The 9,751-nt window shown below is 47.7% G+C and overlaps 1 protein-coding gene across 6 annotated transcripts in view; it reads left to right on the top strand.

Moving 5' to 3' along the window:
• Window positions 1-5,633: 5,633 nt before the first annotated feature.
• BANP (BTG3 associated nuclear protein) overlaps window positions 5,634-9,751 on the top strand; it is a 159,946-nt gene continuing 155,828 nt past the window's right edge. For 3 of the 6 annotated variants that reach the window (XM_050311723.1, XM_050311721.1, XM_050311722.1), the window contains exon 1: window positions 6,263-8,638. The gene's annotated coding sequence lies outside the window, so the exon portion shown is untranslated. Of the gene's footprint in view, window positions 5,716-6,262; window positions 8,639-9,751 lie in introns of those variants that run through there. The other 3 variants (XM_050311720.1, XM_050311719.1, XM_050311724.1) reach the window with 3 other exon arrangements.

Here is a 9,751-nt window from a genome sequence, read left to right as displayed (position 1 = left end):
CTTAGCACACAGGGAAATCTTCCCATGCAAGATTTTACTTCAGCCTAAGGGAAGCTTTTCTTTGATGTCGACACTTTGCTGGGACACCTTGTGTGACTCAGTTCAGCAGCCTGGCAACCACCTCTGCTCCCTCTGGTTATTCATTCTCCCTCACTGGGGTTCCCAAACAAGACAGAACATTCCAGATTGTCCATACAAGTGCTGGGTGGTGGGGAATAGTCCCTTGATGTGCTGGAAAGCTCCAATACACCCCACTATGCCATGACCCTTCCTCGCTGTGAGGGTGCATTTACTGACATGTGTTCCACGTGTTCCCCAGGATCTACTGGAGAGCATCTGGAACTGCAGAGCTGGAGAAAAGCTCTGTCTCCAGACCTTTTCAGTCCCCAGGTTGTAGGGAAGCACAGGATTACATCATGCCAAAGTGCGGGGCTTGGAATTTGCCTCTGTTGCGCTTCCTGCGGTTCCGGCTGACCTGGATTGCCCGGATGGCTCCGAAGGGCAGCTCTGACACGTGGAGCTGTGTGGAAACATGTTGAGGGGACATTCTGTCAATCTGGCACTTTATTTTACCTTCCACACCTGAAAAAATAGGGTTACATTGCAAACAATTTCGAACGCATGTCGAAATAGATGCAGGTCCAGAACTAGGAGATGATCAAATTCTGCTTAAAATGATAGAAGGATAAAGTGCTCTAAAATCAGTAGCTGTAATGAGCTCCCCTTCAGACTTCATTAATCCCAGTGGATCAAAAAAGATTCATGATGATGATGGTACCTGACCAAGTAAGCATGGGCTGGGGCAGACCTGAACAAATCTGGGCAAACATCGGCTAAGGAAGGGAGGGAAAAGGGCACAGAACCAGCTGGGAGTGGGATCCTGGGAAGATCAAGGTCAGGCAAAGTGTAAATACAGGCCTGGGGACAGTGGCAGATTTCTCAGAAGGGAAATAGCCTCCCATCATTATTTTTCCATGAGGTATGCAGGGAGATGGGAGAGTATGTAAATAAATAAGAGAACACTGAGATCACGCCTGACCCTTCTTGGCTGGTTTCTCAGACTGACAGAAATGAGCCTGCCAGACCATGAACTTTGACCAGCCAGATGACAAAATGTGTAACAATATTTTTCTCTCTGCTGAGGGAATTTAAGGCCTTTTCCTTCATCCTCATCCAGTAAAATTAGGAGTATCCTCATCAAATAAAATGGAGTTTACTCAGCATAAACTAGAACTGAGATCAGAGCTGGAACAGAGAATGTTACAGAGATAGGTGAAGTAGGTTCAGGAGCAAAACCCACTTGATCCTGACCTTTTTCTGTTATAAATCAAAGAACAATTCTGAGAGGACTAGAAATGGATGTGGTGTCTGAAAAATAAGTGACCTGTACTTGGAGGAGGAATACTCACAAGATTTCAACAGCAGAGAAGTTTCTGTTGATAAAAGGAGAAATCACAGAATCACTGAGGTTGGAAAAGATCTCTGAGGTCGAGTCCAACCTGTGACCAATCTCCACCTTGTCACCCAGCCCAGAGCACTGAGTGCCATGTCCAGTCATTCCTTGGACACCTCCAGGGGTGGGGACTCCCCCACCTCCCTGGGCAGACCCTGCCAATGCCTGACAGGCCTTTCCATGGAGAAATTCCTCTTGATGTCCAACCTGAACCTCCCCTGGCACAGCTTTTTGAGGCCATTTTCCCTCATCCTGTCCCTTGTTCCCTGGGAGCAGAGTCCGACCCCCACCTGGCTCCCCTCTCCTGTCAGGGAGCTGCAGAGAGGGAGAAGGTCCCCCCCGAGCCTCCTTTTCTCCAGGCTGAGCCCCCCCAGCTCCCTCAGTTGCTCTTCATGTGCTTCTACAACACATTTACAAATAATATTAATATTGTCTTGTTTTAAAAATACATTTTATGTAACTTTTCGTTAAGAATCACTGACCCAATATAGGACCTGCTGTGTTCACCAGGCTGGGTTTGTGTCCCTCTCCAGTTACAAGAGATGTACAGAAAATTAATAAACTCAAATAAAAGCTGAATAAACAGAGGAACTTCAAGTACTCTTTTTGCTTTTAACAGCACAGGGTGTGGTTGAGGATTTTATCCATAGGAACCAAAATTATTCCTATAGAGTTCTTACAGCAAATCCTCTGGAGTTACTTCTGTGCCCTGCTCACATCTTGTGTGTTCTTCATCCCTTTGTTCCTGTATCCTCTTGCTCAGCAGTGAGGATAATTAGGAATGCCTGTCACTTGTTTAAACAAATGCTTTGTTTGGCAACCTTTGTTTTCCTGCTGCTGCTGCAGCTGCAAAATTGTGTGCACAGTGTGTTAATTTTTTACCTTTGATGCTATGGAAGGTTTTTTTTCCTAACAAAAAAAAAAGGAAACCAATGAATGGGAGATACCAATCTCTCCTGATCCACACAAAACATGTGAAAGCAGCAACTTCCTCAGAAAACAATGGTAAATGGATGCTGATACAAGGGTAAAATAAGCTGGATATTTCCTGGAACCAAATGATTCTTCATAACATGACAGAGAAATGGTAGCACAGAAATAAAATGCAAGAGAGAGACTAGAAAAAAAAAAAGAGGATGAAAAAGATGAGGAAATAAACCAACAAGAAATACCTTGTTTTATGTGGGAACACAAGATAACAGGGCAACAGGATATATTTTCTTCTACAAAATTAAGAAACTAAATTGATATATTACACTCTGAAGTTTTCAGTTATTTTTATATGGGGGAAAGAAAATAAGAAAGGATTTGATGGAGGCACTTGAGCAATTACCATGGTTTAAATCAGAATATAACTTCCAGTGTATCAGCTTCTTGCTGGTGTTTGCTCATGGACAGACTCTTATCCCATGGTGAAGCGAAGCCCTCGGTTCACTGAACAGGGGTTATACCGAATTTCATTCAATTATTGCAGAAAGAGCCAGGTGAGCTCAATTTTTGAAAGCTCCTAAAGCTCAGGAGATTGTGAAGCACAGAAAACAATTCTCCTGAGCTCAGTCATTCATGTGTTCATGTGAATTAAAGACTGAAAGCCAAATCTGGGCCTTCTGATTAAGCACAATGTTGGTCTCCACTGGAGGTTGGGAACAGAACGATCCTCTTTCTCCTGCTGTTTCCCCAGTTTTGCAGTCAGACTTTCTGAAGTGTTAGTCAGGTCTGGCTGTGTCCATCTCAATGGAACAAGGGATAGGCTGTGATAATGGAGTCTTAACATGATTTATTGGTGTAATTCATAATTTTAAAAGGAAACACCCCCTGCTTTGGGAAAATGATAGGGAAAAAAATCCAAAATCATTGCTGTGCTAATGAGGGAAAAACAAGGGGTAAGTTAATTGTGGATTGCTGGATCAGAGTGGATTTCCTTCCTTGCACAAGGTGCTGCAGCCTTTCTTGGTGATAAGTTTTTATATTATTGTTTTATTGTGCTGTTATCTCTGATCAAAGTTGCAGAGATCAGTTGGATCCCGCCAGTGTTTCCAGTTAAATTGACCTCTTTAGATAAATACTATAATTGGTTTATGACAATCCTAGTTTTTCTGTTTGTGTTGAGAAATGATTCCCTGGCTCTGCAGAGGAGCAGGATCTCACACCCTCTACAGAACAAGAGAAAATAATCTCTGGGAGGGGATAAGAAATCAGGACAGCTTTTATATCAGGCTGGTTTAGGATGACAAAGGCTTTCACCAGCAGCTTCCCACGCCAGGTAGAACACTGATATTTCTATCCCTGTTTTCCAAGCTGGGACCTGGCAATTGCTTGAGTTCAGCAGCAGCTCTTCAGCAAAACTGCCACAGGGCAAATTCCTGCAGCAAAGTGTGAAATAATCCTGTGTGAAAAGTCATTTATAAGTAGTTTAACCTTTGAACTGCCTAATCTGCTTGTGAAGGGAGAGAACACAGTAAGTAAATCAACAGACTCAGCTGAGCAGTTACAAATCTGGATGCAGGAGCAAGGCTTTTCCTGACACACCAGTTAATTCCCAGGCTCATGAAAATTCTTTAATATTGAAAACTGACTTGAGAAGAGACTGAAGCACTTTTAAACAAAGCTACAGCACCTGAGAACAGCGTTTCGACCCAGGGAACAGCCCCATTAGGTCTGGAGTTGTATCTGTAGGATAACCAGTTACAGCTCAACCAGAGTGGATTCAGCATCTTATTTGAGGAATATTTTTATACAAAAGTCTGAAAGTCACTACCGAAGCTGAAAAATGAAGTATGCTGATGGTCTTTATTGGGCAATACTGTGACATATAAAGATATAAACCAGTCTAATCTCTGTCTTCTTTCAGAGCCACTTGCATACTCCCACCATGCTTCTTTTTTGTGCTTTTGTGTATTTTTATCCTTCCCTGCCCTTCTGTTCCCACAGCACACGCAGGAGCAGAGCAGCAGCAGGATCAGGCTGCTGAGGTCATTTAGCAAATTCCCACTCGCTACCTCCCCTCAGCTGTGCTCCGAGCATGGGGACATTATCCTCTTTAACATGACAGCTCTCACCCAGCTCATCCCATTTCAGGTGCTCAGGAGCTGTGGCAGCAGGGAGGAATTTGATGGAAGGAGCAGAGAAAGGAGTAGGGGATGGGAATGTGTGTGAGTGGCTTTGGAGGTGCAGATGCACTTTGATCTGCTGAGCGATGGCTTGCTGGCCAAGGGCTGTGGCAGGTCTGGAAGCAGTAAAAAACACATGGAATAATGGGGTTTGCAGTGGTCCTGAGACACTGTTGGAGGAGGAACAGCAGGGTGTGATCGCAGGCTGTGGGATCAGTGCACGCAGCACTGGGCTGTGTTGTCTGAAATGTCCTGGGGAGCACAGGGGGGTCCCTCTGAGCCAGGGGGTCCTGTGGAACCCTCAGGGCTCTGTGTGTGCTCAGGGTGGGCACGGGGTGAGGGGGCTGTTGTGTGGGTGAGGGCGTGGGGTGGTGAGTGAGGTGTGGACTTCAGGAAAGACACGGATGGGCTGGAGCGTGTCCAGGGAAGGGAAAGGAGCTGGGGAAGGGTCTGAAGCATCAGGAGTAGCTCAGAGAGAGCTGGGGTGGGGGCTCAGCCTGGAGAAAAGGAGGCTCGGGGGGGACCTTCTGACTCTGCAACTCCCTGACAGGAGGGGGGAGCCAGGTGGGGGTCGGGCTCTGCTCCCAGGGAACAAGGGACAGGATGAGGAGAAACGGCCTCAAGCTGTGCCAGGGGATGTTCAGGTTGGACATTAGGAGGCATTTGTTCCTGGAAAGGCCTGTTAGGCCTTGGAAGGGTCTGCCCAGGGCAGTGGTGGGGCATCCCCATCCCTGGAGGTGTCCAAGGAAGTCCTGGACGTGGCTCTCAGTGCTCTGGGCTGGGTGACAAGGTGGAGATCGGTCACAGCTTGGACTCGCTTATCCCGTAGCCCTTTTCCAACCTCAGTGACTCCCCGGTTCCGTGATGCCGTGACTACACTTCCCGGCACGCCCCGCGCCCCCCGCGCGTACTACAGGTCCCGGCGTGCTCCTGCGGGGGCGCGCGCGGTGCCCTCTGGGATTTGTAGTCCGGTCCTGCCCCTGGCGGCGGCCTCGGCGGCGCAGGGCGGGGTGGGGGGAGAGGCGATGCGCCCGGCGCGCGGGCGCGGCGCGTGCGCGGCGCGGGCAGCGCGGCGGATCTCTCGCGAGGAAGGACGCCATTATCGCAGCCGCCGCACAAAACACCACGAGAACTCGGCGCCCGCCTCACACGGTAACGCGGCGCCCCCGCGGGCGGGCGGCTCCGCGCCCCGCGCCGCCCCACGGCCCCGCTCGGCCCCGCACGGCCGCACCCGCCGCACAGCCCGGCACACGCACCGCGCCCCCGCCGCGCCCCCCGGGCCGCGAGCCCGGCGGGGAGGGAGCGGCCGAGGCGGGGGGGGCCGCGCGCACCCCCGCCTCCCCCACGGCTCCCCCGCCGACCGCGGTTTGGTACCGGGGGGAAACCCTTCGCACGGCCCGGGCACAGGGTGCCCAGAGGAGCTGCGGCTGCCCCAGCCCTGGAAGTGTCCGAGGCCGGGTCGGACCGGGACTGGAGCAGCCTGGTCTAGTGGAAGGTGTCCCTGCCCGTGGCAGGGGATTAGAATTAAATGATCTAGAAAGTCCCTTCCCCGGGGCTGTGGGTCACCCCTCGTGGGGTCAGGGCTGGGGTCGGTGTCCCCCCGGGGGTGTTTGGGGCACGGGCAGGTCGGAGCCGGCGCTGCAGGTTGGGGTTGGGAGGGGATGGGATGGGACAGGATGGCAGCGCTCATCCATCCCTTCTCCCGGGGCAGGACGCGCTCGGTGCTGCCGCTGCTCCGGAGCGGTCATGGGGCAGGGAGCATCCCTGGGATCCCTCACACCTCTCAGCAGGGGGAAAACCGCCGTGCCTTGGTGTGTGCTCATGCAGTGCGAGAGGGGCGTTTTCACATCATATCAGGGTGGTGGTTTTCTACTCTCTTCATCCCAGTGAACTGTTCGACTAAAGAGAGTAGGGTTAGGTGGGATTTTGGGAAGAAGTTCCTCCCTGTGAGGGTGGGAAGGCCCTGACACAGGTTGTCCAGAGAAGCTGTGGCTGCCCCATCCATGGTAGTGTCCAAGGCCAGGTTGGAGCAAACTGGGCTAGTGGAATGTACAGGGGATGGACCTGGATGGTCTTCCAGGTGCCTTCCAACCCAACCCATTCCAGCATTCTCTGAGCACACAGTCGGTCTTCCCTTTGCCCTTATTTGCAATTCAAGTGTTGCCTTTTTTTTTGTTTTGTTTTATTTTTAAATCCTTGCACAGTGGGAAGCTGTGTAGTTCACCAAATATAGTCATTTTATCCTGCTATGGCATGGACAGTTTATGGATGAGTTTATTTTTGGAGCTCTCCAGGGAAGATTTTTTGAAGTAAACAAGAGTTATTAGTAACTGAGTGATTGCTACAGTGGAAGCAGCTTTAACTTGTTACTAAATTGAATTGGGTGCTTTTTTTTGCTACTTTTTTGCCTTCTCTATGAGGTGTAGTGCCCTGTCCATGGCAGGTTTTCAAAAAGCAGAAATTTTGGATGTTTAAATTAAGATTTTAAAATATCAAGCAAAAAAGTGCATCTCTCTGAATTTTGTAGTGTAGTCACTGAATTTCAAGTGACTCTTGAAACTGGGTTTTCTCTATTAGAAAGTAGTTATATGTATATAAGTATGTATATAAGTATGTATATATATATATATATAAAATAGATGTTCTTAGACATGGACCAGAATATGAGGGATTTAATTCTAATACTGTGAGTACCTTTTCCCATCATTAAATGACGTCTTGGCAGGAGTTCAGTTTTCACTACCAGCTCTTAGGAAGAAAGATTATGTATTTATTGAGACAGTAAAACCATTGAGGTTGGATTTTGGAAACATTTTGTCTCCTTCAGAGGATGAAAACACTTTATAAATTTTGTTTGTTTGTTTGTTTGTTTAATTTCTCATCTCTTTTACAGTAACTGGCTTTATCCTTTCCATTACCCAGCCACGTGTCAGTTTTGTGGTTCCAGGTGTTAAGGAAGGCTTTTTAAAGGCTAATTAATTAATAACCACCCAGAATAATTGAGTAATACCATTAAGTGTGGTACTAATTCTCAAGATCCACAGCTGCAGGGGCTCCACCAGCACTTGTTCCACTAAATATGTTTGGAAAAGGCTCCTTTCCTGCCTGTGCTGGTTTTAACAGGGACAGCATCCCTGTTCTGGAGTTTTGGGGTGATGAGGAGAGGAAAGATGAGCTTTGACTCCCAGCTCCTGTCACCAGGAGCTCTAATTACAGATTTGCTTTGACTTTGCAAGGAGTTGGGCTGTCCCTGGGATTCAGACCCGTGGGAATTCTGGGAAGAGGTGCCTATTTGCAGGGACTTGAGGTGTCTCTTGAGCTTTTCCCTAAATTGGTAAAACACCATTTGTGCAGGAGCAACACGTGGTTTCATTTTGTCAGAATGTGAACGATTTTCCTCTTATTTCGTTGGAGAAATCCTTGGATTGGAGTTGCTGGGATTGAGAAAAGATTAGAATGAGAACCACAAAAGATCTTTGTAGATGAAACTTTGCCAATAAAATTTTGGTCACAGACTTATTTCCTTTAGTTTGAAACTTGATACTTAGTGATTAACAGTAATTGAAGTCACTTTATTTTCTGTTTGTTTTTTTTTTTTAATTTTTCATATTTATTTAAAGACTAATCTTTTCTTTCCCCCAAGTAAAAATAAAAAGAATCAACTGTCTTCAAAGTCACATCAAACACTTGTTTCCTTGCAGTTTTAAGTTTTTAAAGCTGCTGTTCAGTGCTGAGTTTTCCCTCCCAGTTGTTGGACTGTAAAATACACAGAAGGTTTAACTTCGTCACATCCTTTGCCTTTGGGACTTGAATAAAGTAATTTGTAATGTTGTCTGTTGAACAAAATCATTTTATCTTGTTTCCTGTTTGTAACTCCTGACTTAGAGCACTTAAGGGAAAAATACATGAAATTCAAGTTTTCCTCTGAAAATCGGAGCCTGTGTTTTATGGTGGAAAGGAATGGAGGGAATTCCTGGCAACTGGGGAGTTATTCACCCTTCGTGTCCCTGCTTCTCAGGCACAAGTGTGTTACATGTGCCAACCAACCTCTGATATCCTGGGAATTTATAATGTTGTAAGTTTAAAGCTGAATTTAGTTTGTGTTTTTTTAACTAGAGGGAGGGGGAATGACAAAGCAGGATCAGAAAATGAAAAACTGTGAGGCAAGGTGGGGGTCAAGCTCTGCTCCCAGGGAACAAGGGACAGGATGAGGGGAAACAGAAAAATAGTTTTATATAAACAATATGAAACTAATTCTGAAAAGTCTTTGAATTTCATGGAATTGTGGAATACCCTGAGTTGGAAGGGACCCACAGGGATCATCAAGTCCAACTCCTGGCCATGCCCAGGACACCCCAAAAATTCCACCCTGTCCCTGAGAGTGTTGTTCAAACACTCCTTGAGCTCTGGCAGCCTTGGGACTGTGACCACTGCCCTGGGCAGCCTGGTCAGTGAACAACCACCCCCTGAGGGAAGAACCTTTTCCTGATATCCAGCCTCACCCTCCCCCTTAAGCAGTTGCAGGTGTTTTGGAGCTGTTATCAATGAAATTCTCCATCTAGTGGATGAAACCAAGAAAACAACAGGACAGACTTTGCTGTCTGGGCAGGTCTTGTCTCTTATTTGTTGTTTTCCAGCAAATTGTACAAATTGTGCCCGGAGTGAAGGACCTGTGTCTGGACTAATTCCAGCAGGATGGTGAGAGCTGAGCTCTGCCTGAAGGCCCCCAGTCTGGAAACACTTAGATCCAGTCCCTGGGCTGGGCTCGTGGAGTTCACCGGGGTTAAATGGCTGTGAAATTAAATTCAGCCCTCTCTCCATGTCCAGGCACCTGAAAGCGCAGCTGCAACAGGTGTGAACAAATCCTTCCCAGCTCCCTTGGGAATAATTCCATCCAAGCTGTGGCAGTGCAGGTGTTGGCACGTGACAGCAGCAGGAGTGTTTGTCCAAGATCCACAGGGAATTCGGGCTGGAGTTGCTGGTGTGTGACCACCCACTGACATTCCTTGTGCCAGAGCGTGTCCAGCGCCTGGGAGGACACTGGGAAGCAGGGCAATGTATTCCTGGAGTGCTTGTTGTATGTTGTGTTGGGATTGTGGCCAATGGCAGCGTGGTAGAAGAGTTGGGAAAAGGCATCCAAGCAAAACAGCAGCTTGTACCAGGTGGAATGGAAAAAAAAAAAAAAAGG

This window comes from Myiozetetes cayanensis, unplaced genomic scaffold (assembly GCF_022539395.1).
Source record: "Myiozetetes cayanensis isolate MyiCay16 unplaced genomic scaffold, myiCay2020 scf16, whole genome shotgun sequence".
Classification (NCBI taxonomy): domain Eukaryota; kingdom Metazoa; phylum Chordata; class Aves; order Passeriformes; family Tyrannidae; genus Myiozetetes; species Myiozetetes cayanensis.
The sequence above is the reverse complement of the archived record's forward strand: the minus strand, read 5'-3'. Positions and strand labels throughout refer to the sequence as shown.